This window comes from Solanum pennellii, chromosome 12 (assembly GCF_001406875.1).
Source record: "Solanum pennellii chromosome 12, SPENNV200".
Classification (NCBI taxonomy): domain Eukaryota; kingdom Viridiplantae; phylum Streptophyta; class Magnoliopsida; order Solanales; family Solanaceae; genus Solanum; species Solanum pennellii.
This window is the reverse complement of record NC_028648.1, coordinates 44192614-44205425: the sequence shown is the minus strand read 5'-3', so window position 1 is coordinate 44205425 and position 12812 is coordinate 44192614.

Below are 12812 nucleotides of genomic sequence, written 5' to 3'. Positions count from 1 at the left end.
AAAAAAAAACAAAATTTAAATTTTATTTGAAAATGTAACTGATGAGAAAATTAAGGATGCTTGCCTTTTTTTGAAATATTCCCCCCTTAATTTTCTCCTTTTTGTTATTAAATAATTATATTCTTTAAATAAAAATAAATAATAAAAACATAAATATGATACATAACAAACTAAAATGACATTTTTACTAAATATTGAAATTGTTGCTAATGGGTCCTCTTAAATGCTAAAATATTGACATTTTGAAAAATTTCCCTTTATTTATTATGATGTTGGACTAACATATTATTTGATTTTTGGTTTTAATTTAATTATATCCCTAGGATATCCATTTCTCTTTATAAATATTCCAAAAAAAAAAATACAAATATTTATTTTATAAATGTTTATTACTTCGATTATTTTAATATTGGTCTTGTTAAGAGAGTATGAATTATTTTTTCCCCTATTTTATTTTCTCCTTAATATAATATAATAATTAAATTGAGCAAACGAAAAAAAAATTCTTTTACTTTAGTTAAAAATTTTGAAAGTTGTTTGAAAGTCATTTTAGTCAAATAGCCGGTCAACCGCGAGTTAGCGGGCATTCCGAGGGCCTAACACCTTCTCTGAATGCACATTTGAACTTCGAACCTCTTTTGAACTGATTTTATCTGTTTAAATCTTTTGAAAACAATTCTAAGTTTTCTTGATTTTGACTAAAAAATCAAGTGGCGACTTTGTTAATTATGAAAGTTGATTTTTCTTAAATCATAAAATTAATTGTTTTTTCAAAACTTAGTCATTTTTTCATTTATATATATTTTCGATAAAATAGAAATGACGACTCTACTGGGTATTAATTAAGTTCTAACCAAAAGGATTTGACTATTTGACTAATTGTAATTATTAAATTGCTTATTTGTGACTAATGTGTTTTAATTATATAATGGCATTACATTTCATGACATATTTTGTTATATATTGTATAGTATATTAAAGGACGGTTTGCGGAACCGCAACCGAACTTTTTTATACTCACCTTCTTTCAGATTTAGCGGCAATTTATTGGTTCGTTATGCGTCCAATGGTTGTCGCGAGTTCAGCCCAAATTGTCCGTTTGGGTTCCCGGTATTTTAAAAGCCACTCTTAGTCAACTAGCGTAGAGCCGAGCCGAGCCAAAATCCCGAATTTAGAAGTATTTGAACTAGGACGACCCAACACCCAATGCGTGTGGGGCCCATTACAAGACCACCTTTTATCTACTTGGCCCAAATTGCCAAAAATAGACAACCATGCTTATGTGATAATTGAAGGATGTATGTGTGTTTTAAAATGATTTGTTGTCTACGGGGGTGGGGGTTAACTAATCTTTGTCTGCTATTTTTGCAGGATGAATTTAACACACGAGCCTTTGAAAACAAGAATGGTTACCGTCCCTGATCCCTTGCTCAAAGTATGGTGGAGGTTCATGAACAACGACGACAAAATGATCGTCCAGAAACACATAGGTTACCTCCCATCTCTGCTAGAGATGAATGCTTGGTCTGGCCAAATTGGAACAATGGTGAAATTCTGGGACAGCGAGCATATGATCTTTCGATTTGGGGAAGTAGAGTTGACGCCAACAATAGAAGAAGTCCTCACGAGTTACAAAAGCGTCTCCAAGTGCAACAAAAGGAAACGACACCCAGAAACAGATCTCCTAAATCCTATAATATGGGATTTTACCAAAATTAGAGAAAAATTGTCATTGGTTAAAACCGAGTGGATGGACAAGCTCCCCGACCCAAATATACCTTTCAGAAAACTATATTATCGGTTCGAACGTGCAAGGGCTTATGAGAAATATAAATATGAGTTCGTTTCAACAGAAAAATGGAAAGGATGTATCCCCTCACATTTCCAATATGTTTACTAAGAACGATGATTTTCCCTTAAGGGCCAAAATACACTATTCATCCTAGTGTGTATATGGCCACTCATGCCATCTTCTACGGAGTGGACTATAAATTATCAACAAGTACTACACTTTAGCGCCTATGATTTAGGATGACATCTATAGGGCTTTAGACAAATGTCAGAGCGGAGAACACTTCTTTCAAGGGTGTAATCTGATACTACAGTGGTGGATGATGCGACATTTGATCAAGACTCATAATTCAAAAGAACCAGATCCCCTGAAGCGGTCAGACGACCTACATGGTCATGATTGATGGTTGTACCACAATCATTGCAATAAGACTGGAGGAGAAAGTTTTTGGTATCCGAGGCTTCGAGGGCTGAGAGAAGAAGACATACAGTAGTCAATAGACAGTTTGCTGGTAACTAAGAATATGGTGGTTAGAACAGAAAAAGTCCCTTACTTGGTATTTGCTGGGTTAAAAGGGACTAGACCATATGCACCCGATCGAGTCCTAAGACAACTAGGAGGGAAACAAGAGTTTCCCCAGATCGCAGATATGAGGAAATTTGCAACTGACCATGAGAATGGACGAGTTGCATTTGCTGAAGACATACGTAGGATGTGCAAATCTCGAAGAGTGTTGGGTTAACCTGTACCAAACAGGTTTCATCTAGAATGTTCTAGGGAGTACAAAGAATGGTTGAAAAAGAGTCTCGCTGGAACTATTGAGCCTGGCCTAAACGACCCTCACATTATTGCAGATGTTGGAGCCAAACATCAAGTCCGACTTCAAGAGAAGTTTGATAGGAATGAATTAGATCATCAATGTCATCACTCAGAAGATGTCAAAGTCATAGCTCAATTGAAACAAGAGCTACGAAGAGACGGACAGTGCATGACAAAGTTAGATGATAACATGGAACAACAGATTCAATCGATAGAGGGGTTCAAACATCAATAAGGAGCTCGATTGGCGAGAGATCATCTTTGGGCGAATAGATATGCTATTTGGGAAGAGGTCAGCATCGTCAAAAGGACCAGACTTGGCGAAGGATCAGAGGAGGCTTGAATTTTATTTACTATCCCCTGTGTGGGACTGCTTTATTTGTACTTTTTTTGTAATTTATTTGCAGAATTATTTCTTGGTTTTATGTTTATCAGACATTTGGATGCTATTAATGAAGTATTTTGGAGATAATAAATCGAGTTTAAAAAGCATATACATCCTTCAATTCGTTAGGCCTACCCTTGTCATAAAAGGGTCACAAGCATGTTTAGGACGCGATATGTGTGTTTAACAGCTTATGTGTTATGTTGATATGAATGAGGATATCGTAAACTCACTTCTTTCCAGAAATTTCCAGAAGATATATACAAAAAAGTCCATGTTACAAAATGTCCGACCAAAATTTTTGAGTCTCAAGTTTCTCATTCAAAAGACACCTTTTATACCACAAATCCTAAAACATTCATTGTACGTCTCAGGAAAGGCAAAAATTACTGCCATGGACAAAGGTAAGAACATCCAAGGAGGAAAGGCTCAGAGTCGACATAACCACTGCAATTTACAAAGCTGCAACCGTGACGCTGGATGAGGATCTGACATCACAGATGAAGAGAAAGAAAGATGTTGAGATGGAGACAGAGGACTTACGAGAGAAGTTGGACATGCTTCGGTTAAAAGTGCATGAAAGAGAAGCAAGAGAGGCGAGGATAGAATCAGAGACTGCCGCTCTATTATCGAAAAGCACGTCACTTGATGAAGATCTGACAGTGGAAATGGAAGAATTTACCTCCATGAGAAAAAGGATGGCCGCACAGAGGAAGAAGAACAAAGACTTCCATAGCAACAGGATTGATAAACTTCAGAAAATATACAAAAAATACCCCGTCTACGAGCAAGGAGCTAATAGTGGTCCCGTTTACGCTCACCCTGAAGCGACTGGGGAAGATGACGACGAGGAAATCGTCTACAAACCCCCATTGCTAGGCCGTCTGAAAGGAGGAGTCTAATGCTCCAACAAGAAGGGAAATGACTAACGTGTCGTCATCATTTTATCTTTTAAAATCTCTATTGTTGCCTTTCAATTTACTTGTAATCGTAATGAATAAATGAAAATGTATTATCTTGTACTCGAACTACGTTGGGCCTGATTTCTCCTAGTGAGATACGTAGACAACCTTCCAAGGCCCGACCCCTATCTTCTAAAAATTTCATTCTCCCCTTCATATCACAAGAAGATACGAAGACGATATCAACGGACGTCAAATAGCAGTTGAAAGAAGACTTTAGCTCAGCGTGATTAAGCCTTTCTGAGATAGTGTCAAACTAAAAGACAAGCAAACTCCTGCTTGTTAAAAATTTGTTTTCAACTTTACTCTTGAGTTGAAGATATCCTCAAACAAAGAAACTTGTGTTTTTATTTGCTCTCTGTGTGATATTATGTATTTTGCATTCTGAATCTAAACTGACAAATATGCATTTGAGTTGTTTTCCTTCTCAGGTACTTTGAAACTGATATGTGTCGATTGAAAGCTCGCAGATCATCCCTATTTCACCAGATCAAAAGGTCCTGCAGATTTCTTCTCTAAACGAGATTTAGACAAAAGAAAGACAGTCATGGGAGATAGTAATGAAGAAGTAAGTCTTACTGATGTTGTGGTGGCTCAACCCACCGTAGAGGACCATAATGAGTTGGTTCTATAGTTGATGCAACCGATTGCAGAGATGAGGGTAGAAATGCAAAGGAGACAGGATCTACCTACGCCAGTTTTTGCCGCTAACGCTGTTGATGGGAGACCTCCAATCTACTTCCCTTCTTCAAATATGGATCCAGCTCAAAGCTAGCCATCTATACGTGCCCAGGATCCGTCGGTTATAGATCTAACTACCCAAAATTCCCAATATACTTCTGCATCCTACTAAACTCCACCTCCTTCTCAAAACAACCACTCCCATATGCCACCCCATCCTCAAAATACCCACCATCAAACTGCTACACCACCGCGAAATCAAAAACAAAATAATATCAATCCACAAACACCCCACCACTACTTAAATTAGAATACAAATCCTCCTACGTACCCACAGAATTATCAAACCCCTCAAAATGCTCAAGGTACCTCAGTAGCTCCACCCTTATAAAAAAGAACCACTTTCCAAATTTCCGTCCCTGCCGAGCACGATGTGCACGGTTCTAAGCTGGACCATTATGAGGAACAGGAAAGGGAGTGGAGGGTAAAGGAAGAGGCAAATGTCAATATAAAAGAAGAGATCAAGAAAGCCATGAAAGATCTCCAATGCGTCCCAAATATCGCAAGGCTTAGTTATGAATACTTATGTATTCATCCATATTTGGACCTTCCAGAAGGGTTCAAGATCCCAAAGTTTGACACCTTCGGAGGAGTGGGCAACCCTATGGCTTATCTGATAGCCTACTTTGACCAGCTCGTGGGATTTGGAAGGGATGAAGCTTTATTGATGCGGATCTTCAGCCGAATCCTGTGCAGAGAAGCTCTTGAATGGTTCACCTCGCATGAAACCAGGCAAAGGCCTAGGTGGAATGCATTGGCCAAAGATTTTATCGATCGATTTACATACAACATAGAAATTGTTCCATAAGCGAAGATCCACCGAGAGTTATAGGGAGTTTGCCTATAGGTGGAGAAAAAAAGCGACAAGGGTGAGACTTCCCATGTCTGAGAAAGAAATCGTTGAAGTATTCGTGCGCGTGCAAGAGCCTGAATATTATGATAGAATTATGTTGCTCGTTAGAGCATAGTTTGCCGAGATAGTCAAGATTGGTGAGACTATCGCGTACGGTTTAAAATCAGGAAAGATAGCCCGTGTAGCCGCATTTCTCGGATCTTTAGAGTTGTTGAAAAAGAAAAGAGAAGAAATCGCTGCTGTTTCATATGGGTGAAAGAAAACCCCCAGAAGCTCGTCATATTCCCAAGGTCATTCACGGACTTCCCAATAATCCTCCAACTTACCAGAATGCTACCTCCACTTATCCAAATGTCCAAGCTCCACTATACCAAAGTCCACCCCCGAATTACCAAAATCCATCTCCTATTTACCCAAATCATCCCCCACCTTACCAAATTCCATCTCCTTACCAGGGTGTTGCTCCCAACTGTGCTAACGTGCAATCGAGCTACCGAGTACCCCCTCATGTTTATCAAATCAAAGCTCCACTATACCAAAATTTCCCTCCGAATTACCAAGCTCCATCGCTAAACTACCAAACAAATCCATATCCCAGAATCTAAGCTCCCTGTCCAAATACCAGAAGTTATCAACAGGTGCCTCCTCCCCAACAAGTCATTTATGACCCTCCCCAACCCATATTCGAGAAGAACCTTCAAGGAAGTTCACTGCGCTCGCTGAAAGCCAAACAAAACAATACGAGCGACTGGCCGCGGTCGGATTTATCCACCCAGTGGGGCCCAAAACGATGGATACCAGTTCTAAGTTCTATAGGCCTGACCAAAGGTATGCTTATAATTCCAACAGTGCTGGACATGATACTGAAGACTGCATTAACCTTAAGCATAATATTCAAAATCTGATCGATCAAGAGGTGGTCTCTCTTCAAACAGCCGTGCCTAATGCCAGCACCAATTTTTTTGCCGAATCATGGAGGCATCAATATCAACATGATAGAGACAGACGATGATTGGTGTGGGACTAAGGTGATAAATCCAGTTGTGCATGACAAGCTAGAAAAGTCCTTGGCCTCATCAAGCGTCAAGGAGAAAAAAAAGTGTGTGATCCTGACACCCGCAAAGGCTGTTGCCTTCGTGCCACTAGAGAATCTCGTCAGGCCAAAATTTATCATCGAGACTGCTGCTGCACAAGGTATGACCCGATCCGGAAGATGTTATACTCCTGAGGAGCTTGCTCTAGGATGTCAAAAGAAGGATCAAGCTAAAAGGCCAATAAGCGAGGGTGAGGCAGAGGAATCTGGAGAAGAATGAAGCTGAAAGATTATTCTATTGTCAAGCATTTGGAGAAGACTCCAGCCCAGATCTCCGTATGGGCCATGCTGATTAGTTCCCGATTGTATAGGCAGATTTTGATGAAGGCTCTTGATGATATGTATGTGCCCGTGGGCACAACAAGCGATGATGTGGCCGCTATGATCAACCAAGTTATACGAGGGCATCAGATTAGTTTCTGCGACGATGAGTTGCCTTCTGAAGGAAGGTCACACAACAAGGTGTTGGACATCACTGTAGTATGCCATGAAAAGGTCGTAAATTTCATTTTGGTGGATGAAGGATCTGTTCTGAATATTTGCCCGTTGTCGACGCTGAGGTAGTTAATATTTGACTTGGGAAAACTTGAGCAAAATCAAGTCAACGTGAGAGCCTTCGACGGAGTATAGAGGGATACATTGAGAGCGCTGAATATGATTATCCAAATGGGTTCAGCAGAATTCAGTGCACAGTTTCAAGTCTTGGACATCGATACCAGCTATAACCTTCTTCTGGGAAGGCCTTTCACCCATATAGATGGAGATGTCCCTTTTACTTTGCATCAGATGATGAAACTTGTTTGGAGAAACGAAGAGCTGGTTATTCATGGCGAAGGGAGTCACTCCGGCAGACAGACGCCGATAATTGATGAGATATTGCGAGGTACAGATTTCTACACAGTAGAGCTGGTAAATGCCACCAGTGAAGACTTGGCCCCACAGACTCCCATGTCTGCCGTGTAGAAGATCATAACCATTGTGATGCTGCAAAATGGTTTTGAACCAGGTTTCGGATTGGGAAGAAATTCCCAAGGAATTATTGAGCCTATTTCGGTCCTCGTCAAGGGAGCCAGATATGGTTCGGGGTACATCCCCACAGATGATGACATGAAGACAATGAAGAAGAATGATCAAGCATTGTCTAAGCCGATCCCACATCTGTATCAATCCATCCCAGTCCAGTAGTGTGCCGAGCATGAAGACCTTGGGGAAGGAATCTGTGACCTCTTCGAGGAGATCGATGCTGTTATTGAGGAAGAGGTTGAGCTAGCTGGTATCCGTGATGTTGAGCCACGAGAGATGCTGTAGAACTAGACCTCCACGCCCGTCTGATCCCTTGAACTCCTTGGTATAAGGGCACGTTTTATGCATATTTAAATCGGTGGTAGTCCGAAAGAGGCCCGGGACCCACCATGTTGCACTTGTCTTAACTGTTTGAATTTTTAATTTTCCATCATGATGTTTAAAAAGGCAACATGGACCTGTGCCATGACCAAAGTTTGCACCATTTTTCCAACTTGAATGAAAGCCTCTTCTATTTGAAAATTTGTTTATTTAATCATCGACTTTACTTTACTTTCCTAACTTTTTCTAATTATGGTTTCAGTAATATAAGTTTAAAACCTGCCAATGTCATGTCATGTCATGAGATAAATGAACAAAATGAGGCAGGTGATGACGAGGTCGATAAATATGAAGAGGGAATTGAGGCACCAAAATATGTTGCTGAAGAATTTCTACAGTTTGAAAACCAGCATAAGCCAAATTTAGAGGAAACTGAAGCTGTAAATCTGGGAGACCAAGAGTGCGCCAAAGAAGTCAAGATTAGCGTTCACTTGAATGAAACTCAAAGAAAAGGCTTAATTCATTTACTCACCAAGTACATTGACGTGTTCGTCTGGTAAGTCAGCGACATCCTAGGGTTGAGTACCAATGTGGTGTCTCACAAATTGCCGATTAATCCAGGGTTCAGTCTGGTGAAGCAAAAAACTCAGAAATTCAAGCCTAAGTTGAGTTTAAAGATTAAAGAAGATATAAACAAGCAAATAAAATCTCGATTGGTGGAAGTGACACAATACCTGACTTGGTTAGCCAATGTTGTTCTGGTTTCCAAGAAAGACGAGAAAATCAGAATTTGTGTCGACTATAGAGATCTCAACAAAGCTAGCCTGAAGGATAATTTTCTGCTGCCGAATATTCATATTTCGATTAAATAATTGTGCTAAGCATGAAATGCAGTCATTTGTGGATTGTTACACAGGTTATCACCAAATTCTAATGGATGAGGAAGATGCAACAAAGACCGCTTTTATTACACCTTGGGTGTATATCATTACAGAGTGATGCCATTCGGCCTCAATAATGCTGGCGCTACCTATATGAGGGCTATGAAGACCATATTTCATGACATGATTCATAAGGAGATTGAGGTGTATGTGGATGACGTCATAATCAAGTCCCGCGAGAATTCGGACCACTTGACACATTTGAAGAAGTTCTTTGATTGTCTGCGTCGATATAACTTGAAGTTGAATCCCGCTAAATGTGCTTTTGGAGTGCCAGCCCGAAAGTTGTTGGGATTTATAGTCAACAGAAGAGGTATTGAACTCGATCCTTCTAAGATTAAGGCAATTCAAGAGTTACCTCTGTCGAAGACTAAGAAAGAAGTGATGAGTTTCTTGGGGAGGTTGAACTACATCAGCCGATTCATAGCTCAATCAACCGTGGTGTGTGAGCCTATCTTCAAGATGTTGAAGAAGGACACTTCGACAATGTGGACTGAAAAGTGTCGACAATGTGGACTGAAGAGTGTCATACTTCTTTCGACGCTATCAGGAACTATTTATCAAATCCCCTAGTATTGGTTCCTCCACGAGAAGGGAGTCCGTTGTTGGTGTATTTATCCATCTCGACTAGTGCATTCGTATGCGTACTCGGTCAACACGACGAGACAAGAAAGAAGGAAAGAGCAATTTATTACATAAGCAATAAGTTTACTCCATACGAGTCTCGTTACACTCTGTTAGAGAGAACGTGTTGTGTTTTACTTGGCTTGCCAAGAAGTGTAGACATTATTTATCTTCTTATACTACATACCTCATTTCCAGAATGGACCCGCTGAAGTATGTATTCCAGAAGGCGATGCCGAGCGGAAAATTACCTAAGTGGCAAATGCTGTTGAGAGAGTTTGATATTGTGTATGTGACTCAGAAGGCGACAAAAGCACAAGCCTTGGCTAATCATCTTGCAGAAAATCCCTTTGATGTAGAGTATGAACCGCTTAAAACTTATTTTCACGATGAAGAAGTGTCATTTGTGGGTGAAAATAATTCTGAAACATACCCCGGTTGGAGACTACTCTTTGATGGAGCGGCAAATCATCAAGGTAAAGGTATTGGAGCAGTCTTAGTGTCAGAGTCTGGTCAACACTATCCCATGGCGGCTAAACTCCAATTTAATTGCACGAACAACATGGCCGAATACGAAGCTTGTATTCTTGGTTTGAGAATGGCCATTGACATGAATGTCCATGAGCTATTGGTTGTTGGAGATTCGGATCTGTTGATTCATCAACTTCAAGGAGAGTGGGACGTGAAAAACCCGAACATTATACCTTACGTACCGTATGTACAGAAGTTCGTGAAAAGATTTTGTAAGGTCGAGTTCAGACATACTCCCAGAATACAAAATGAGTTGGCCGATGCTCTTGCCACCATCACTTCAATGATTAAACATCCGGATACTGATTATATTGATCCTCTGGATATAGATCTGAAAGAATATCCATTCCATTGTTCACATGTTGAAGCAGAACCAGACGGTTTGCCATGGTATGTTTATATAAAGAAGTATTTTGAGTCCGAAAATTATCCTGAAGATGCTACATTAGACCAGAAGAAGTCGATACGTCGTATGACTCTCAATTCCTTTTTAAGTGGGGAAATCCTTTATAGGAGGACTCTAGATTTGGGTTTTCTTAGATGTGTCGATGCTGTTGAAGATTCTTAACTTATTGAATATATACATGTTGGAGTTTGTGGCACGCATATGAATGGGCTCAATTTTGAAAGAAAGATCCTTCGAGCTGGGTATTTCTGGATGACTATGGAGAGTGATTGTTGCAAGTTTATGCAAAAATGTCATAAATGTCAAGTGCATGGCGATTTGATCCGAGTGCCACCTCACGAACATAATGTTATGAGTTCACCTTGGCCATTTGTAGCTTGGGGTATGGATGTCATCGGTCCGATAGACACAGATTCATTTTGGTTGCTATTGATTATTTCACCAAGTGGGAGGAAGCAGCTTCTTACAAGTTGATAATCAAGAAAGTTGTGGCTGATTTTGTTCTCAACAATCTGATATGCAGGTTTGGAGTACCAGAATCCATCAATACTGATAATGGTGCAAATCTTAATAGTCACTTAATGAGAGATATGTGTGAGCAATTCAAGATTACTCACCGAAACTCAACTGCTTATCGCCCTCAAATGAATGGATCCGTGGAAGCCGCCAATAAGAACATCAAGAAGATTCTGAGGAAAATGGTTGAAAATCACCGAGGTTGGCATGAGATTTTTCCATTTGCTTTATTGGGTTATCGAATGACTGCCAGAACGTCGACTGGAGCTACTCTTTACTTGCTAGTGTATGGAACAGAAGTAGTTATACCTACTGAAGTCGAAATACCGTCTTTGAGAATCATCAAAGAAGCTGAGTTAAGTAATGCTTAATGGGTCAGCAAGCGGATTGATCAACTAACTTTGATTGATGAGAAGAGAATGGTTGCCGTTTGTCATGGTCAGTTGTATCGACAGATAATGATTCACGCTTTTCACAAGAGAGTAAGAGCCGAAATTTTCAAAGTTGGTCAGTTGGTCCTTAAGCCTATTTTTCCTCATCAAGACGAGTACAAGGGAAAATTCGCACCAAATTGGCAAGGTCCTTACATGGTTCGTAAAGTATTATCTAGAGGTGCTTCGATCCTATCGGAGATAGATGGCAGCGCATGGCCTAAACTTATCAACTCAGACGCTGTCAAGAGATACTACGTATGAAGCTTCGGTTTGTATTTTCGTTATTTACTTGTAATTATTCTGTTTGCTCGTATTTATTTTGCTTAAATTTTAATCCCTTTGAAATGAACTACGTCTGACCTGAATTCTCAAGAATGAGATACGTAGGTGGCCTATGTCAGCCTCGGTTACCATATTTATCCCCTTTAATTATTTCATTGTATTTGAAATATGTTCGACCTGAATTCTCAAGAATGAGATACGTAGGCGGCCTGTGTCGGCCTCGGTCGGTTTCTTTGTAAATTTCTCTTTTGTTAACCCTTAAGGGAGAACTATGTTTGACTTGATTCCTACCTGACTGGGATACGTAGGCGCCACAAGGGTTCGGTCATATCTTCCGTAAGATTTCTATTCCTCTTTATAATAGAAACTGGGAAAGAATTTTTGAGAGGGACTCAAAAATTCTCGAGAAGAAGATTCTTCCTCAGCAAGTCAAGACTGAAGATATTTTGAGATTTGCAACTGGGATAGAATTTTTGAGAATATCTCAAAAATTTCACGATCTACTCAGTTACAGTGTAAATATAAGCAAGACAGTTAACTGGGACTGAAATTTTGAGGATGGCCTCAAAATTTCAGCATGGGCTTATCTACAAGTCCGAAGTGACTCTAAAAACTCCCCAGCGAATAATCAGATAAACCTCCAAGCATCAGACTCAAAGAATTTTGTTAAGCCTGATATGACATGACTTGGCAGTGACCCTTTTCAGATACTATTTCTTGAAAATTTATTTGTCTTAAATTTTCCCTTTTACGTTTCATTTGTTTTGGCATAAGATATTTTGTCTCATCTAGCAAGAGTCGGGAGATCGAAAAATCAACCAGAGATAGCAGGACAAGGAGCAGACAACTCAAGAGATCGACACATATCAGTTTGTTTTTAAAACTAATAATTTTTATGTGGACGCAAGTTTGTAGCTTTGTTTTGAAATCAGCAAATTCTTCCGATAGATGAATATGGAGAAGTCAAAGTAGGAGAAAACGATCCCAAAATCAATAATTTTCCTAGAAGCAGAAATCATTTTAAATCACTTGTCGGAGACTTGGGAATATGAATTGTTTATTTCAATCAATTTCCAACAACATGAAACT